The 20,707-nt window shown below is 39.1% G+C and overlaps 1 protein-coding gene and 2 pseudogenes across 4 annotated transcripts in view; all 3 read left to right on the top strand.

The window, feature by feature from the left end:
• LOC139039738 (5-hydroxytryptamine receptor 3C-like) overlaps nucleotides 1–17,014 on the top strand; it is a 39,972-nt pseudogene extending 22,958 nt beyond the window's left edge.
• BICC1 (BicC family RNA binding protein 1) overlaps nucleotides 1–20,707 on the top strand; it is a 266,296-nt gene that overhangs the window by 123,204 nt on the left and 122,385 nt on the right. The window lies entirely within an intron of this gene.
• On the top strand, nucleotides 17,009–17,769 carry LOC106826153 (5-hydroxytryptamine receptor 3C pseudogene; annotated as a pseudogene).

The raw sequence follows: 20,707 nt of genomic DNA on the forward strand, positions 1-20,707 counted from the left end.
TCACAGCGTGTCATTTTCATTCATTCCTCCTTTGTTTATAATTTCTTTTCAGTAAAACTCAGCCTCTTTATATCCTTCTAATAAGCTTTTCAAGTCAACCTGGAATTCCCTTTGTTAAAAATAAATGTCAAGATGAAAAGATGAAACCAACTGCAGTTAGTCCTTGAAAATTTACAGGAAGGACAAATGTTAATGGCAAAACTTCCATTCAAGTTTGTTGAAACATGCTTTCTAGAAAACAGAAATTACTTGGCTCCCTCTTCACCCCATCTCCAACTTAAAAATTACTTTTATAGGTGATGAAGAATGCCTGCCTTGAACATTTTCCAGGCTAAAATGATTGTGACCAGGCTCTAAGCTTTGTGACCTTAATCACCCATTTGTCTGGGAGTTGGAGTGAGGCCAGACTCTTCTCAAAGGGAGATTTCGGCCTTCCTCACATGTCCTTCCGAGGCCCAGTGAGCTGGCTCATCTATCTCCTTTATTTGGCGCTAGGCCATCGACCTGTCTTGAGAGACTGTGAGCAGAAGAGACCCAGCACACGCCAGCGTTGTGGAGGACATCCGCTCCATCACGGACTGGCCTCTTTGTGAAGATCCACCAGGGGAATTGCTTGCAGATCTTAATACCAGCAACCTCTGTGCTTCCTCCCTGAAAAATTGGCTTACTTTTCAGCTTACGGACAATGAGAATCCTGCACAAATGTGGTTTTTCTCTTTGCTTGAGGGAGGCAGGGATCAAATTTGCAGTCCAGGATAGTGAGCATTCAAGCCCTGTGGTGTGAAATTCTATGTTCTAGTCCTACCCTTGGCTTGATTATTTTCCTATCTAAACTTTCCATCTGGGATTCTCTCGATTCTTCATTTGATGCTTTTGTTTCATACATGCTTTTTAAGACACCTCTAATCCTCATGGTGAAACACATACATTCAGAATGCCATTGCCAAGTAAATATAATATGGTATAATATGTTTTTGAAGCTTTAGCCTTTTTATCTATTGACTTAAATAGTGCTTGTCGTTGAAAACAAATTATGGTCCCAAATTTATAGTGGAAGAATGGATCACAGCTTTTCTACAAACCTTGAAATCTTTTTCTAGGTTTGGCAGGGGTGGGTATGACTAATATAAAAGTGAACTTTTCTTGCGATAACAGGATTGAGAATTTAATTGAAAGTTCATGTTAATTACAAAATAGAGTTAGCCGATATTAAATTTTAAGGAACCACCCAGAGGGCCATTCCAAATTCAGTAATGAATTGGGACAGAAAGCATAATTAAAATTTATACTTAACAGTCGAGAAGAAAAAATGTGGAATGAGAGGGGTTGATACTGAGAAGCAAGAGAACTATTAATTAGCTACGTTACTTTGAGAAGCCATTTTTTCTTTCCTAAATCAGTCATCTCATCTGTAAAATGAAGCAACTAGACTAAATAAACTGAACAATTCTGCTAACCCTAAAGTTTTGTGATTTTCCAAATGCAGTTAAAATAGAACCTTGAAAAGAGAATTTACCATCACTACTTATGTAAGTAAAAATTTGAGAGTCCTGAGTTTTGAGGCCTTAAACATAGTCATCCACAGACCCTCATTGCTGTCTCTTGGCACAGTGATTGGGCCCCAGACCCGTAAATCTGAGAGTATGATAGTAATTTGTTATAAAGCAAATGGAAGTAATTGTGCGTGCACACACATTCAGGCACATGTGATTACCGTCGTTTCTAGGAAGGTCACTTACTCATAGTCATATTTTGGAGAGTTTTGATATGCTCATCATAGGTATTCAATAAATGTTAATTGTTTTGACTTGGAATTTTACAGCATTGTCCATTTAAAATGGTCAATGATGTAATACCTTTTTACCCTACCTTGGAATTAATTTTTTAAAATTTGAGAGACAACATTTTAATGTTGCAAGGGACCTTGGAGTACTTACTTTGTTAAACATTTTGTTTCATGATTTTGGGGAGAAGTTTAATATTGTTACTGTCTGGCAGGATGTAGCTTGTTTTTACTTATTTATTTTTTTATCATAGAACTCTTAAACATATTCTATATGTTTGCTAGAAGAAAACAAGTGCTTTGCCAGCACATAGTTGGAGCTTAGTAAATGTTAGTTCTTTTCCTCAAATAAGTTTTTACTATTAGTAGAAGGCTTCATAATTTGAAATCTGTGCACATGGAGGCTGACCAGAGGTTTCCTCGGTACTCTGTTACATACGCTAGAACGTTTTGATCATGCTGATAGAGATTTTAACCACTAATACGAGAGACGTACAGAAAACAGATTAATAGACTAGTCACACAGTAGTGCATGGTTATTGACATAAAGCTAATCATTGATTACTTTTAATAAGGTGAATGAGAACATTGTATTTAAAAGGCTAGTTATTCTCTAAAATGTGGCATATATTTAGCGAGGGTGAATGGATTTTGATGGTTCATCCTGCTGATGGTAGCTGCCACATTTCACAAAAGAGAATGCATTTTCACTGAGATGGACAGACACAAACACTAAACATTCCCCTGAGTTTGGCCAAGTAGCCAGAAATAGTTTTGGGATTCATGGAATTGTCTCCAAAATTCCAGGCATATTGCATCATCTTCATGGGTCTAGTTTGTTTTCAGTTCCTTTTGAAACTGAGCCCCACTGGTGGGACACATGCTCAATAAATCACACCCACACTGAGACTGTGCACACTAAAGGCAGGAGCAGAAATTTAAAGCCCCCTTCATAAGCATCAAATTGCACACTTCTCTCCAGAAGTGTGGCTTTACTTCCTTGCAAACGTAGTTCAGCATTTCTTCAAAGTATGCGAAGTTTGAGCTCAGAACATTCCAGCATGGAAAACTGCTGAGGTCTAGCCTTCATTTGCCCTCTCTTCAGTCCACATGTCTGTTTGAATTTGGTTCTGTCTATCCTTTACCAAGTATCATTGCTTCTGCTTTGTTCCCAGCAAGTATATGTTTGACCTGTACAGATTTGGACTTCAGTAAGACAATGTCATTGTTTAAATCATAGTTTGGTCTTCCAAAATTTTTGTTCTGTATGTTCCTTGATCTGAGAATACAACATTATCAGTTTCTTCGTGTTCACAAGCAGCTGAAAGAATTAACATAAATGACATCTCCACACACTGCCAGGACTACTTCCAACCTTCAGTATAACTGCATCTGGGCATACACACAGTTATAATCTTGACAGTGTCTCCATCATGACTTACAGTGATAAACATTTATTGAACGTCTACTATGAGCTAGACACTGACCTGGGCCTGGAATTTGCCTGTAATTTAAGCACCTCTACCTTCTGCCCTGACCTCACTTTTCAGCCTCTTCCATCTCAGCTTCTGTATACTAACCACATGCTGTTGCCAACTGGGTTGCTAGCTGCTCTTCAAATGCATCTTAGTCATGCCATTGCATCCACCTGACTGTTCTCTTTCTATTCCTATTTTTGCCTATTGATGTGTTATTCTCGAAAGAGCAACTGTCATCTTTTTCATGAAATTGTCCCTAATCATGAGGGGGCTGGGTATGATCCTTACTAATGCTCTGTATGCACCATTTTTCCCTCATTGGAATTTTTGTTTGTATGCCACACTGCATTGCATTATAATAGATGTGCTGTATCCAGGTAAAGGCAGGGGTTGCTGTTTTTGCATTTTTTGTATGTTCGAAAGGAACGTGCACTGTGCTAATTTTTGTCTCACAGTAGGATCTCAGTATCATTGAGTGAATGAACATTCCTCTGATTTAAGTGGCACCCACTTGATGTACCCAGTGATCATGGAGAAGAGTGGGAGTGGTCTGGAGCCACCAAAGCTACCTTAGTGTAGGACTATTTCTTGAATATAAAATTGTTCCGTGCATATGCTAATTTAAATTTTTGCTTTTGTTTATTTGTTTACAGGCTTCGGGAATCAAAATGTACAAATGTATACGTGTAAAGTTAAAAGATCATCAGTCTCTTTCCCCTTCCCAGCATGTAATTAACATTTCCAGTTTTGCAACTTGCTTTATTGTTGTTACCTTTAACAATATATCTGGGAACTTATTTCAATTGTATATGTGAAGATTACCCTCATTTTTTCTTCCTGCTGGATATTGCATGTTATTACATTGTATGGATGCAGCATATGTCATTCAACTAGTCCCCAACTGGGGAACATTTAAGTTGTTTACAACTACTTACTGTTACAATGACGAATTTTCAGCCATTTGCAAAACTAGAGGAGGAGGGGAAAAAAAACTAGAAGGTAAAAGATCTTGAACAAGGAGAGAATATTCTTTGAACATAGAGAATTTTAATAGATGCAACTTGTTTTATGAATTCGCTTTTTTAGTAAAAAAAATAAAATAAAATTTAAGTTTTAAAGAGCCACTTAAAAGCCCACTTGGCACAAGAAAGTAGCTGTTAGTTAAATTTGCTTCTTTTTGTTTCCTCTTTAAGTTAATACTTTACTTGTTACTTCTGAGGATTCTATAGGCAAATAATGTTTGAAATAATTTATATCCTCATCTAAGATCAAATTCAGTAAATGTTTTGTGATCTAATAAGCATTTGAGAGATTAAAGACTTTCTTTCCCATCATTATTAATATTTTACTTATTTTTTAGTGCCCTCTCTGCTAAGAGTATCACCCTCATCACTTGTGTTGAGGTAGATCACGTAAGATAGGTCACAGTTATTTAGGATTGTCTTCTTAAAAAATAATTTCCAGTATACAGAATTATGTTCTGCATATAGACGTGAGGTTATGCTAAATATGATAGTTTCAGCAGCAATACCAGCCATTTATTGAGCAATTTCTGTGTATCACACAGTGCTGTCAGTGGATTTTCTTAGGAGCTTTAAATACTGGCCCCTGATCCCCACTCCCCAGAGATTTAATTGGTCTAAGGGGCAGCCTGGGGTACTGGGATTTTTTTACAAGTTCCCCACATGATTCTTTATTAGTAAGTAATTTTTGTTTTAAAATAGTTTGGGACCTCAAAAAATGTTGCGAAGAACTCTTGCACTCCTGTCACCCAGATTCCCAGTTGTTAAGATTTTACTGAATTTTCTTTCCGTTTTATTAATCTATCTATCTAGTCTTTTTCTGATATAGTGCTTGATCACCCCTAAATACTATGGTCTGTACCTCCCCAAAAGAAGGACACTCTCCTACGTACATTTATATTTATAATTAATACTCTATAGCCTCCTGCCCCCTTCACCTCCGTGCTTCATTCACCTTCACTGCCCTCGCCCTTGGCTGTTACGCTCACATCCTATCGTCTTTCCTGCCCCACTTCCGTTGATGTCAGCATGTCTGTGCTGGGGAGGGTAAGACAAAGGAAAGCAAGGGAAGATGGGAAGGCATGGAAAGATTGTCTGTTAGCAATCAGGAAATCAACATTATACAAAATCACCATACAACTTACATACCCCATTCAAATTTCACCAAATGCCCCAACAATTTCTCTTTTACTTCTTCTTCTTTTTTTTTTTTGATAAGGAAGATTGGCCCTGAGCTAACATCTGTGCCAATCTTCCTATATTTTGTATGTGGGATGCCACCACAGCATGGCTTGGTGAGCAAAGTATAGGTCCGTGCCTGGGATCTGAACCTGTGAACCCTGGCCAGTGAAACAGAGCACGTAAACTTAACCGCTATGCCACCGAGCCGGCCCCTCTTTTTCTCTCTTTGGTCCAGCATTGTATACAGGAACATGTTGTTGAATTTAGTTGTCATGTCCATCAGTCTTCTTCAGAATGGAATCCATTCCTATGTCTTTTCTCAGCTTCTCATGTCCTTGACAGGCATTGCATTCTATAGGGCAACCTTCAACCAGAACCATCCGGTGTTTTCCCATGACCAGACTCAGGCTATGCGTTCTTGGCAGGAATGATGCCATGCTCTTTAAAGTGTACCACGTCACGAAACATACTGTCAATCTTTCCCACCACTGGTGATGTTAACTCTGATCACCGGTCAAGTTGATGAACATTGACTTTCTCCACTGTGAAGTCACCATTATCCCTTTCGTATTTAATTAGTATTTTGTGAGAAGATGTTCCCATATTATGCCAGTATTCTGTTCTTCATCAAATCTACACCTATAAGCCCCTAGCATTCATTAATGACCTCTTCATTTTTAAACTACCACTTGCTAGTTGCAGAATGGTGATTATTTATTTTCATTATTCCATCTACATTTATTGGTTGACATTCTATAAGAAGGAGCTTTCTTGTCATCCCTATTTATCAATTTATTTATTTGTTTACTTATATCAGTATGGATTTATAGATTCCCATTTTATTCTATGGGTTGTAACTTGATATTCTCATTATTTTGATGCTGAGATTGTCCCAGATTTGTCCCAAATTTGAGTCCTTTCAAATGGATACCTGTATTTTTTTGACATCTTCCCATCATTTCTTGAGCATTTTCCTACTTTCTGGCACAACAGAATGTTCCAGGCTTATCTTGTACTTTCCCTGCCCCCGCCCTGACCCTCCTCCTTTTGCGTGGGAGATGGTAACTAGAGCCATAACTGGTCTCAGTGGTGTCAGACAGAGCTGGGAAATATACATATGTGTATGTATGTATGCACATATACATCTTTGGCTATTTCTGTGACTATCTGTGTCTGTATAAGTTCAGAAAACTGAGTTTACTCTGATAGTTCAAGTTCTAACCCAATACCTCAGTATTCCTTCTAGCCTTCCCTCTTCTCAGAAATTGAGAAAGCTGGGGGCTGGCCTGGTAGCATAGTAGTTGGATTCATGTGCTCTGCTTCAGTAGCCTGGGGTTCGCAGGTTCAGATTCCGGGTGTGGACCTAGTACTGCTCATCAAGCCACGCTGTGGTGGCATCCCACATAAAACAGAGGAAGATAGGCACAGATGTTAGCTCAGGGCCAATTTTCCTCACAAAAAAGAGAAAAAGAAAGAAAATTGAGAAAGCTGGCTTCTGTTATCTTCAGTATATTAATTAATTCTGCTTAATGTAACCAATATTTCAACTGCTCAGGAATCCTCCTTCCTCCACCATCTTTGTGCTCCCCACTACTACTTTTCTTTGGCTGCCAGGCATGCTGCTGATGCTGATGCCTCCATGTAGCCTCCCATCCCCGTCATGGCCCCACTTCCTCAGACTTCAGTGTCTTCATGCCAGGAGGGAGGAGAAGGGAAAGGAAAGAGAAATTCCCTCTAGGCAATTTAACGTGCTGCCAAGTTTGAAAACTACTGTATTCGACATGTTACGTACATTGTCTTAGTTAAATATTTCAAATCGCTGTGCTTTTCTCATGATGTAATTGAGAATTAAGAAAAATATATCTTTGTTATGAGCTTCTGTTTTTGTAATTTTTTCATGTCTTCCGTAAGTGGAATACAGGTAAATTCTTATTAATTGTGAGACTCTAGTAGAGTATTCATAGCCAGACTTTATTCTGATGTTTTTAATTTCCTTTGTGATGCTAGGACGTGGTTTCCAAAATGGCACGATCTAGTATATTGGTAGCAACCTGATGCTGTCAGGTTTGTTAAGGAGGAGATTCCTTTCTTCCCATTTGTGACTTTAAAAGGGCTCACATACTGAGCTTAGATTTTTCTTTTAGGCTCTGAAGTTCTCTCATGCCTCTGTCTGCTTCTGCTTCTTCACTGAGTTCAGAAGCATTGAGATCAAGATGGTCCCACGTCCCTTCTTCCTGGAGTTTAGAAATGGTATTCCAAAGGGGTCAGGCATCCCCTAGCCTAATCCCACCCCTTTTAGGAATTCTGGAGAGAGAAGCGGTTGAGAGCCCCTGGCCTAGATTGTAAAAATCAAGGCCCCCAACCTGAGTATAGTTAAAGAATCCTAGCAGTGATCTAAAGCTAAATTCCGTTGCTGTATGATTCATAGTGATCTAAGACTTTTCATCTGTTTTTCATTTTCTGAAGATTAAGTTGGTTGCTAGTATCGACAGTGTTTAGGTTTAAACAATTAAAATCAAGGTATAGAGTTACCTATGTATGCCATGTTCAGGTTTTGCTCATTTGTTGGCACAAGTTCGTTCTGCACAGGTTAAATGGCACACGTTTACCTTAGATAATCTCTTACATAGTGGAAAATATCTGAGGTCTGTTGGAGGGTAAGGGAGTACTTTAAGTAAAATTTCACTTACTTAAAAAATTGGATTAAGTATTACTGAATTTATACTGATTTCAAATCTGATATAATTTGGATTTTAAAATACAAGGCTTTGTGGTATTATTCATTTGGCTAAGGATTAAATTCCATAACTTTAAGATTTGGTACCATTTTAAAAGATGAAATTAAGGAAGCAAAAGCATAAAAATTAGAGTATAGTTTGAGAAAAAAAATTGGAAAAATAGAGAACTATTTTGAGAACTTTCGTATTTTGGAATTCTAAAAAACTGATAAGAAGTTCCATCTTTTACATTCTAAATTTCTATTCATTGTGTTTTCTCTGTAATGGAGTCCTTTGTGAGACACATATGGTCCGTTGTCTCAGTGTGTGTGTGTGTTGAGTGACAGCTGTCTTCCAGTGTACCTGAAGAAATCTTCAGTGACTATGGAATTAGTAGCTCCTCCAGGCCAAAGTGCTGTTGAACAGTTCATGGAAATATTCTGCTAGAAGGGTGTAAGTGTCCTAATGGCTTATAAAGAAATATTAAGACAGTGTGAAAGCATAAAGTTTATAATTTTTTCCTAAAATTATCTGCATGAATTATACTATCTAAAATAGCTTCTTCAACAGAAGGGTAGTCCATTTAATTTTTTTGATTTTGAAAGTATATTTATTTACTTATTTTTTTAAATGAAATAATTTTAAAACGCCTGAATGAAATAAACTTTCCAAGAAAGATTCTCATATGTTTTCCCCTAAGGATAAAGGTGGAGTTTAAATGTAAGGCTTTTAACTAAAAGTGGGAATAATTTTGTTGTCCTTTAGTTCTTTCGTTGGAAATATGAAACCAGAAGTCAGTGAAGTCTCCATAGCAATCATCTTTATTTACAAGATGAATAACACGTTTTAGTCTGGATGTTGGGAAAGTTCTTGAAAAGTTTAAAAAAAAAAGTTCACCAAAAATATCAGGTGTTTTGACTGGAAATTGAGTCATTGATTATTTTGCATTATGATGAGAAGGTGTGACATGACCACTGATTACTTTTACAGATTTCTTCCTTGAGTTCTTGTCTGTGGGAACATTGGCGTGAGCTATTTCATGATTATACTGCAGTTTCATATGGTTCACCCTAATAAATGTGTAACTTATTATGATAAAATATAGGATATTTTGTAACAATCGGGTAAGAAGATGGAAAAAATGTTAAGAGTTCTGATGATAACCTTCAGTCAACATGTGGAAAACTCATATTACATGAGTTTTTATTGCATTTGTTCTCATCAGTTCCTTTTCTGAAAATTCAAACTTGTGCAACTAAGGAACTCGGTTTTGTAGTGTCTAGAGTAGTGCCTGCCACGTTGTAGGTCCTCAGTGTTTGTTGAATAAATAAATGAAGGGTGTTTTTATTTGTAGGTGATTTTGAAAATTCAATTTATAGCTTTTAATTAAAAGAACAGTTAGTTTCCTTCCAACTTCTAGCACCTGACAACCTAAATCTGTTTCTCTCTCTAGTTTCACCTTTTTCAGAATGTCATTTAAGTAGAATGATGCAGTATTTGGTCTTTCGTGTCTTAGAATGAATCTTTTGAGATTCCTCTAGGTTGTTGGGTATATCCGTAGTTTATTGTTTCAGTTCTGCGTAGTGGTCTGTTGTGTAGATACACTGCTTTTTTTGTTGTTCATTCACTGCTTTACAGGCATTTGAGTGGTTTACATTTTATGGCTGCTGTAAGTGAAGGTGCTGTGAAGTCCACATGCAGGTCTTGGTGTGGACATCCATCTTCATTTCTCTTGGATAAGTGCCGTGGAGTGGAATTGCTGGCTCATATGGTAAGCGCATGCTTCACTTTATCAGAAACTGTGAAATTGCTTTTTAAAGTGGCTATACAACTTTCGATTCCCACTGACAGTGGGTGAGAGTTGCAGTCATTTCACATCCTTTCCAGCACTTGATATTGTCCATCTGTTTAATGTTAGCCATTCTAGTGGGCATGTAGTAGTTCCTCATTGTGGATTTATTTACATTTTTCTGATCACCAGTGTTGTTGGGCGGTGGTTCATGTGCCTATTGGCCATTCATATCATTTCTTCTGTAAAGTGTCTGTTCAACATTTTGCTGTTTTTTTACTGGGTTGTTGATTGAGTAGTGAGAGTTCTGGATACAAGTCCTTTGTTGGATAAGTGTTTTGTAAATATATTTTCCCAGTCTGTACCTTTGTTCTGCATTCAAAATATTTTCATTTGAGTCTTTTTATATGGTTTTCATCTCTGTGATAAATCCCCTCCCCCCCATAGGAATGCATTGATCATTTTTTTCAATTAGATCCTTATAATATTTATAACTATTTTAAATGTCCTGTCTGATATTTATAATCTGGGTCATCTTGGAGTCTTGTTCTGTTGACTATGTCATCTGTTAACAATGGCTTTCCCCACTCTTTGTGTCTAGTAATTTTTAATTGAATGTCAGGTATTGTGTGCTAAAGAACAATAGAGACTGAGGTAAATAATATTAATACCCATAATGGCCACTTCTTTTTTTCCTTCAGGTCCTTAATATAGGTGATTGTATCTTTATTGTCAGTAGTTGATCTGGATTTGAATTTTGTTGTTGCTATAGCTACTTGGCACGCACTGCAGGCTTCAGATTTCTCCAGAGGTGGCCTGCTGCTGCTGTGAGCTTAGTAGGAGGCCTGGAATGCAGGAAGGTTTTCTTAGCGTTCCTGATCCACTCTCAGTTTGCAGTCAACCTGCATGCCTGGGCCCCAGGGCTTTCTCTGTGTTCTTCCTCTTCCCCAGCAGTAGACTACTGCTGCTTGTTGTTTGGGGCAAGGTTCATGGCAGGGTAGAGGGTGGGTTGGTGTTCTTCCTTCTCCCCCAGCCTCAGTTTTGGGCAGGCCCTCTGTGCCTGAGCCTCAGGAAAGGGGCTTTTGTAGTTTTCCTGCCCTTCCCATAATTAATTATTTTTGAAATCTGTGTGATTAATTCTGATAGTATCTTCAAGAATCAAAATATTTTTGATAACTTTAAGTATAAATTCTATATCCTATTAATATCTGCATTATCTTGGTGGTCTTTTTCTGTAGCCTGTTGTTTTCTAGACTCTCGCTACTCATGGCTTTTCCTCTCAGTCTTTCTGCTAAATCATCTTTGGTGATTTTTTTTGATTGTGAGCTCATGTTCGTTGGAACTTTATTCATGAGACTTCTGTGACGACTACATTTAACTTCCTTTGCTCCAGATTGTGTTTGTGTCTATCTGCCTGGGAGCACAGTCTTGGCCTAGAACTACTTTAAACTAATTTGTTTTGCATGTGAATTCTGTCTCCAAGAGTACATCACTATAAACTTGTGTTTAGGAATTCTCAGTGGAGATTTTTTCCTTTCCCTTCATTCCACCAAGGCAAAGCCAGGCACTCATCTCCACTGTCTGTCACTAAAGGGAAGTTTTATTTCATTTCAACCTCTGGGGCTTTATGTGAGTGTTTCTGGTGTGAACTGTATTTTCCATTCTTTGGACATGGTTTGTTAAAATCCAGGCTAAAGGCTACCAGGTAATAATAGACATTTCTATGGCAGATACTGGCTCCGACCTTCACTTACCTCTTTCTTTCTTTCTTATTTCTGATCTCTAAGCAATTTTCCTTACTTTTACTCAGCATTTTAAGATGTTTTCTACTTAAATGGTTTTATCTGAATATCCAGGTTACCCTGTTGCTGGAAGGGCAAGTTCTATATGCTGTCTTCTCATACCTCTGATAGACTGTATCATAATCATGTGTTTTTTTCCTTCAGCCAAAGCTAGAATTCTAATAGGTTGCTGAATGTGAGTTTTTAGTTTTTGAATCACTGGCCAAGCGCAGAGAAGGTGGGAGGAGGTACTATAAAGAGTTTAGACTTTCTATTCAAGAATATATTCAAGTATATTTGAGCTGGAAATACACCATCAGCATTTATTAGCTGTGTGACCTTGGGCAAATTATCTAGGTTTTTAGTCTTTTTCTTTACTTGTTAAGTGGGATAGTAATGCCTACCTTTTTTTAAAAATATATTTTATGTTATTTATTTATTTATTTATTTTTAAAAAATTTTTTAAAGATTTTATTTTTTTTCCTTTTTCTCCCCAAAGCCCCCCGGTACATAGTTGTATATTCTTCGTTGTGGGTCCTTCTAGTTGTGGCATGTGGGACGCTGCCTCAGCATGGTTTGATGAGCAGTGCCATGTCCTCGCCCAGGATTCGAAGACTGGGCCGTCTGCAGCGGAGTGCGCGAACTTAACCACTCGACCACAGGGCCAGCCCCCTATTTATTTATTTTTTAACTTTTTATTGAGATTATGATAGTTTACAACCTTGTGAAATTTCAGTTGTACATTATTGTTTGTCAGTTGTGTTGTAGGTGCACCACTTCACCCTTTGTGCCCGCCCCTCCACCTTCCTTTCCCCTGGTAACCATTAATCTGTTCTCTTTGTCTACATGTTTAACTTCCATATGTGAGTAGAGTCATGCAGAGATTGTCTTTCTCTGTTTGGCTTATCTCACTTAATGTAATACCCTCAAGGTCCATCCATGTTGTTGTGAATGGGACGATTTTGTCCTTTTTTATGGCTGAGTGGTATTCCATTGTATATATACACCATATATATATATTTTTTTTTTAAAGATTTTTTAATTTTTCCTTTTTCTCCCCAAAGCCCCCTGGTACATAATTGTGCGTTTTTAGTTGTGGGTTCTTCTAGTGGTGGCATGTGGGATGCCGCTTCAGCATGGCTTGACGAGCAGTGCCATGTCTGCTCCCAGGATTTGAGCTGGCGAAACCCTGGGCTGCTGAAGCAGAGGCTGCAAACTTAACCACTCGGCCACAGGGCCAGCCCCCAACACCGTATCTTCTTTATCCAGACATCAGTCGATGGGCACTTAGGTTGCTTCCACGTCTTGGCTATTGTAAATAATGCTGCAATGAACCTAGGGGTGCATGGGACTTTTGGAATTGCTGATTTCAAGTTCTTTGGATCAATACCCAGTAGTGGAATGAGTAATGTCTACCTTTTATAGGACTAAAGACATGATTAAACAATGGCATGTCACATAGTAGGCATTCAAATGTTAATATCGTCCTCTTCCTCTCAAATACCTGGTGAATTATTTAGTATACACTTGTTTTTTCCCTTGAGTTCTCCCCTGCAAGGAATTTTAAATAAGACAGTAAAAATATCTTAGCGATTTACTCCTATTTAACCTGCCTTCTCTGTTTAATATTTAAACTCCTTTGACAAATATATTGGAGGTGATGGCTTATCATGCCTTTTCAATAACAGACTAGATAAGAGGTTCACAATTAAGCCAGATGGAAAAATATCAATTCAGTATAGCTTGATGGTTTCAAGGAAGGCACAGATTATTACTTACCAAACTAGAATTTTACTTTCTAACTAATTGCTGTGAGTTTTATACCTCTGTGGGTTGTAAACAGGATACAGAAGAAACTACTCACTTATTCTCCTTGGCCTTCTAGTCTTTTAAAAGCTAACTATTCATAAAGAACAACATTTAAATTTAGTCTAGATAGACGATTTCTCATTAGCTAATAGTGATGCTTCTTTATCAAACTTGTCATTAGGAGATTTTGTGTTGTTGTTAATGCCATCGAGTGGATTCTGACTCCTAGCGACCCTGTGTACAGCAAGGCAGAACCCTGCCTGGTCTTTTTGAACTGTTCTCTTTTCTTCTGGTGCTATGTCAGACAATGCTCCACTGCTATTCACAGGATTTTCATGGCCAATTTTTTGTGAGTGGGTGGCCAGCTCTTTCTTCCTAGTCTGTCTAGTCTGGGTGGAAGCTCTGCTGAAACCTGTCCACATGGAGGACCCTGCTCGTATTTGAAATACCGATGGCATAGCTTTCAAGATCACAGCAACACACAGCCACTGCAGTATGACAACTGACAGATGGACAGGTAGTGCAGGAAACAAACCTGGGCTGCAGCAGTGAGAGCACTGAATCTTAACCACAAGACCACCAGGGCTGGCTTATTGTGAGATCACAATAATGATTTATTCTTTTTAGTGAAGATGTGAGGCATTTGAAGGAATTTTATGAAGTTCTCATTTATTCCCTGTAATCCTGAAAACAATATAGCATAAAGTGGAAGTCTCTTAATACTCTAATTGTAACTTCTTCTTTGCTCAAGGTTTCTTTTTTCCTTTAAAAATAAGTTGTGGGGGCTGGCCTCCTGGTATAGTGGTTAAGTTTGACATGCTCCACCTTGGCAGCCCAGGGTTCATGGGTTCGGATCCTAGGTGTGGACCTATATACCACTCATCAGGCCATGCTGTGGCAGCATCCCACATACAGAGTCGAGGAAGATTGGCACACATGTTAGCTCAGCAACAATCTTTCTCAAGCAAAAAGAGGAAGATTGGCAACAGATGTTAGCTCAGGGCCAATCTTCCTCAAGCAAAAAAAAAAAAAAAAAAAGGAAGTGTTATCGAGTATGAAAACAAAGCTTTTAAGTACTCTTTTTTGGAGGGGGTCCAGCTCCTTTTCCTAACTTCTCATGGAATGAGTAAAGAACATTGAAATTGGATAAAGGCAGGAACGACAGGGTAGAAGTGGAGGGGAAGAAATAAGTCAGACTGTCTATCATCAGTCCCTCAAAGATCAAATTCACCTTTTAGTGTAATTACAATGTTTAGTTGAGCCTTTTGATTTAGTGTATGAGGGAATGGAGTATCAGAGAGGCGACTTACATTTATAAGAACATATAGCTTGTTAATGACAAAGCCACACCTGAAGGACACTCCTGACTCAAAGCTACATGCATGATCCTGAGCAAGTCCTTCAGTCTTTCTAAACGTCCTCTTCAAGTGTCGAGTGGTGAGGATGCCTGCTTTACAGGGCTGTGTGGACGAAGGGGAGCTCATGTATGTTTATGAAGTGCTGATGTATACCAGGTGCTCAATAAATAGTTTTTCCCCTTTGTCTCATCTTGGCTTATTGTAAATCACTATTTTTGTGAACATAATAAATAAAAAATTGGCAGTAAACAGAGAATTATTAAGTATTTTATGGTCTTCCACTTTTTAACAAAATGTTCAGGGTGTAGACTGGAAGTAAAACTTTTCTGGAAGATTCCCTGAATCATTTTAGCTCATTTAGAGAGTTTACGTCATCTTTAGATGCTCTGATTTCTGTCAGTGCATTATTGCCTTGGGTCAGTACACCAGTTTATACGGAAAGCAGTTTTGAAGACTTTTCCTTGCCCTTTCTTTTATGAATTCCTCTTGTGTGAACTTTTGATCCTCACTGAGTGACCTTATAAAAGAAAGGGAAAATATCAATAAAGTTTGAAACTTACCCTTTCCACTCAATTTGTTTCCAGATGGATTCACAGTGTTCTGAATCTCACCTTTAGGTCTGACTCTGGTTGGAAAAAAGTCTCAAAATGTTATTTTGGCACCATAGCCTGCATCCCAGTAGTCACACTGGAGCCTTTACAGTGCTTCATCTGCCCTTTGAGCGAACACGCATTTCAAGGATTGCATCGGTGTAAGTGGTTGGAGTGTGTAACTCCACATTCGCTTATTTGGGAAAACTCAGTTTTATTGATGACATGGTGTTTTTTACCATATTTATTGAATGCACTTCGCTTCCAGCCAGTGACAATATGCAAACCAGAACCCAGCAACTTGTAAAACAAGCTTCTGTTCCCTCTCTCAACCTGGTAGATGTACCTAGTTCAGTAGTTTTCCTGGTAAGACTAAAGAAGAATTTAGAAACTCAGAAGTTATAAGCAGCCTTGGGCTCACTTAGCTGTTTCTTTTTCCTTTGCTTTTACTGTGGGGCTCTAAGAAGAGATAGTGTCTAAATGTTTATTTTAGGGATTAATAAGGCTTTCTTTTAGAGTTTAAAAAAACTCTGCAAAGTTTTGTATCATGAAAGTCCAAGCTCATAGTATGTATAGTAAGGAAAGCTACTTGTCTTTACCAGAATTTGTGTAAGGAAAAAACCCTCATTTGCTGAAAATGAGCAATAAAATATAGTTTCCCAAGTAATGTATATGAATATGTAATTAATCACTTATACTACTAACTGGAAACTTTTCTTGGATAGTATTACAGTAGAGCTTGTCACATCATAAACTCTGTGAAGGTATTGATTGAATAAATGGATGAGAGTTGATATCAAGCCTTTCAATTGGTAGCTGGTTTTGAAAAATCGGTTTATAAGTTTGAATTAGAAGGATAATTTGAGCTAGGACTTGAGGTGTGCCCTATGGTCTGTTAAAGTCAACGTCATCACTAACTCCCCAGAGACGAGTCGAGAGGAAGTTGGAAAGAGGTTGGCTCCATGGGGGGAGATTCCTCCTCTGCCTTATTCTGCCCCTGCTGCTTCAAGGAAGAGGAGACACTTTAACGATCAATTGCTGAGACTTTGACGAGCATGGGGCAGATCCTGTTGCCCTCCAGACAGTATTTGACAGAGTGGTGTCCATCCAGTCATTAACAACAGTATCCCCACTCATGTCAACATCTCCTTCACCCTGTCTGCCATTCTGGAAGTGGATGCATAGCATCAGCCAATGACATCATTCCTGTGGCTAAGTATGATCTGGTACAATCCATTCATTAGTTGGAACCCAGGGGAAAGTGAGGGCATCAAGAAGCTCAGCATGGCAACTGAGAACCTATGGCTTCCAGATATCATCATCGAGGAGTTCATGGATGTGGATCAGGCACCTACAGTCTCATGGCTTATGTCAACAGTGAAGGTCACAACAGATATTATAAGCCAATGTGAGTAGTCAGCGCGTGTAACCTGGACATCTTCTCTTTCCCCTTTGACAAGCAGAACTGCATGTTCACCTTCAGCTCTTCCATCTAAACAGGTGGCTATCAGGCACAGGACTGGCCTCTCCGTGATAAACCTTCTGTGACCAGTAGCTTTCTGGTTGCCATTGATGCTCTCATCTTATCCCTACCAGCAGAAAGTAAGAATCATGCCACATTCAAGATGACACTGATGCTGGGCTACACTGTCTTTCTGCTCATGATGAATGACATTCCCAGCCACTGGCACCTCCCTCATCAGTGTCCACTTTGCCCCGTGTCTGTCTCTGATGGTGTTCAGCCTGCTGGAGACTATCTTCATCACTTGCCTGCTGTACCTGGCCACCACCCAGCCCCTACCTGTACCTTGGTGGCTCTATTCCCTATTTCTACACTGCACCAGCCCAAGGAGATCCTGTCCTCCTGTACCCTAGAAGGGAAATAAGGGCCTGGATCTCACCCCCACCCACCTGCCCGACCTGAAGGAACTAGTGGAGCTGGTGGGGAAGGTGCTAGGTACCAGAGAGGCAGAGTTAAATGGATGCGCTATATCAACAAGAGCCGGCAGAAACACAAGGCTCAGAAGCAGCACTTGGTGGACCTCTGGGTGCAGTTCAGCCATGTGATGAATTCCCTGCTCTTCCACTTCTACCTGCTCTTCATGGCCTCTCCATCATCATAGTCATTGTCCTCTGGAACACCCAGGCAGTTACCCACCTGCAAACCCCAGTCTGGAGCTTCTCTTGCTGCCAGAAAACAGCCAGGCTCTCATGCCCATCCAAATTCCAGCCTCAGCCCTGGCACCCACTTTGTTTATAACCCAGTTCTCTATGCAGTTTCAGACAAGATGGATAGTTCCATATGCCCTCCAAAAGTTACGTCCTTGCTCCTGCGTGCCATCAGCTCCCCTCAGCCCTACCATGACTTCTGCCTGGCTCCTCATGGTTCAGGTTCCAGGAATGCTTTCTTGATTGAATCACCCCCAATAACCCCGGGGGGCAGGGAGGATGAAAGGGACAATTTGACTTTATTTTTTGAAGAAAAATTTTTAGTAAAATTTAACTGAGCCTTTAGTAATTTTATAGTTGTTAGTTTTTGCAAAGAAAGACCTAGCAGTTTTCTTTAAGTTAAAAAAACTCATATTTGATGGTGGAAATTAAGGATATAAATAACATTCATAGGGAAACATTTAAAAATGAATGGGTGAGTGACATAATGTGACATTTGGTGTGCCAGTGATAGTTATCTACTTATTAAATGGGTCCTGAAGAGCTCTCAGAGGATAAAAATAAGAAAACAGTATCCCTTAAGATGTTACATAGTTCAGAATGACCATTATTTTCCCTGTATTAGCTGGAACTTTTTCCGAATTATGGTTTCATTGCTTAAAATGTGTTAAAATATTTAACTTTTTTTCTTCAAAGAACATATTTTGGGCTTCTATAATGTTTTCAAATGATGTTAAAATATTAGTTTCCTTTGTAATTAAATTGGTTATAAATCCCTTAGTAGTCAGTATTCATGGCTTCACAGTAAAAGTGAAGATGTGAAGGGAGGGAAGGAGGAAGAATGTGCTCATTACAGTATTGCAAGGTTTCTTACTGCTTTTAAAGAAATAGTTTGGTTACTTAAGGTTTTTCTAACATTTTATTATAAAAATACAGGAAAGTTGAAAGAATCATGCAGGAAATACAATTTACCCACTACTCAAATTGTACATTTTTTGTTGTTAGTGCTGTTGAGTCACTCCAACTCCTAGCAACCCCTGTGCACAGCAGAGTGGAGCCCTGCCTGGTCTTTTTGCCCCATCCTCTCACCTTCCAGTGTTATAGCAGACAATACTCCACTGCTGTTCAGAGGATTTTCATGGCCAGTTTTCCGGAAGTGGTTGGCCAGGTCCTTCTTCCTAGTCTGTCATAGTCTGGAAGCTCTGCTGCAGCCTGTCCACCATGGGGAACGTACTGGTATTTGAAATACTGGCAGCATGGCTTTCAGCATCAGAGCAACACGCAGCCACCGCTACATGACAACTGACAGATGGGTGGTGTGGTTCACTGACTGGGAAGTGAACCCAGGCCATGGAGGTGAGAATGCCAAATCTTAACCACCAAAATTCTACAATTTTTAAAAATATTTGCTTCGTTGTGTATGTATCCGTCTATTCATCCTTCTATCTATTCATCAATCCATCTTATTTTTTGATGCATTTCAAACTGACATGCAGACATCAATACACTTCAACCCTTTCACATGCATACCAATAACTGGCATTCAATATTTGTTGTTGTTAAATGAAGTAAATGTAACATTCAGTGTGTTTTGACAAATGTATACATCGTGTAACCCAAACTCTTATAAAGATAGACCACTACCATCGCTTGAGAAAGTTTCCTCCTTCTCCTTCTGCCAAAACCCCAACAAATAGCCAACCCCTTCCTGCTGTGGCAATCAATATTCTGAGTTTTTTCGCCAAAGATTAGTTTTGTTCATTTTAGAATATTATATATATGGAAACATAAAGTATGCACTCTATGATGTACGGCTTCTTTCACTCAGCAATTTGGGTTTTGTCTATATTGCATGTATCAATAGTTCCTTCTTTTTTATGAGTGAGTTGTGTTACATTGTTTGAAACCCACCGCAGTTTATCTAGTCCCTTGTTTATGGGCATCTGTTACCCATTTTTGCCTGCTGCTGAGAACAAGTCTTTTACTCCCTGGATATTTCCACTTAATTAACCCAGAAACTTAAAGATTAGAATGTTCAAAATTAAGCTCACCCAAGTGTGTATCTTCTCCACAAGAACCTGTTTCAGTGAGTGACACCACCATTCACAGTGTTGTCCCAGTCACAACCTGGGGTGTCATCCTTGACTGCTACCTGATCCCTCACGTGTAATCAGACACCAAGTCCTGCCAGTACTTACTCACATTAGCCCACTTAGCCATGGTGCCGTAATCACTAGCCTGTTTGAAGCCATCACCGTGACTCATCTGGATTGCCAAAATAACCTGCTAACTGGTCTCCTTGCCACCTCTCACGGCCCTCACTCCATTTCTTTCTTCAAATACTATCAATGAGCTTTGAAAAAAAAATACACATTAGATCATGTTACTTACCTTTTAAAAAAGTGTCTAGTTGTTTCCCATTGCTCTTAGGATAAAAAAGTAAAATCCTTAACCTAGCTTGCAAGGCTCTGCATGGTTTGACGACTCCCATGTCTTCCCTGGTTCTCATCTTTCTAGCCACACCTAGTTTGCCTGTCCCTCAGTCTGCGCTTCTTATCCTCCTCTGTCTTGAGTCAGTCTCTCTAATTAGATCTTTACTGCTCTCTCCGCCTCACCTGTTTCGACTTTCTCCTGCTGTTCTGGCGTGCTTTCAGTTCCTTTAACACTGAGATCCCTCCTGCTTCAAGGCCTTTATGCTCTGCCTACAATGTTCTTTGAACTATTCTTGGCATCCTTTAGGTCTTGTCTTCAATGACCCTTCCTCAGAGAGAGCATCCCACCCAATTTAAACTACAGCCCTTCTTATTGTCTGACTCAGAACATCCTGCTCTTTTTTAACCCCTCCCTCACTTTAAAAAAGCCATCCCCCCTCTTTGGTTTATTTCTCCCAGTAGATTTATCTTATTTTTAATTCATTTCCCTCAGTAGATTATTTATTTTATTTGTTCATTTCCCCCAGTAGATTATGAGTGTGATCAGAGATAGTTTAAATTCTGTTCACTATTACATATCTAATGTGTAATGCCGCG

This window comes from Equus asinus, chromosome 2 (genome assembly GCF_041296235.1).
Source record: "Equus asinus isolate D_3611 breed Donkey chromosome 2, EquAss-T2T_v2, whole genome shotgun sequence".
Taxonomy (NCBI): Eukaryota; Metazoa; Chordata; class Mammalia; order Perissodactyla; family Equidae; genus Equus; species Equus asinus.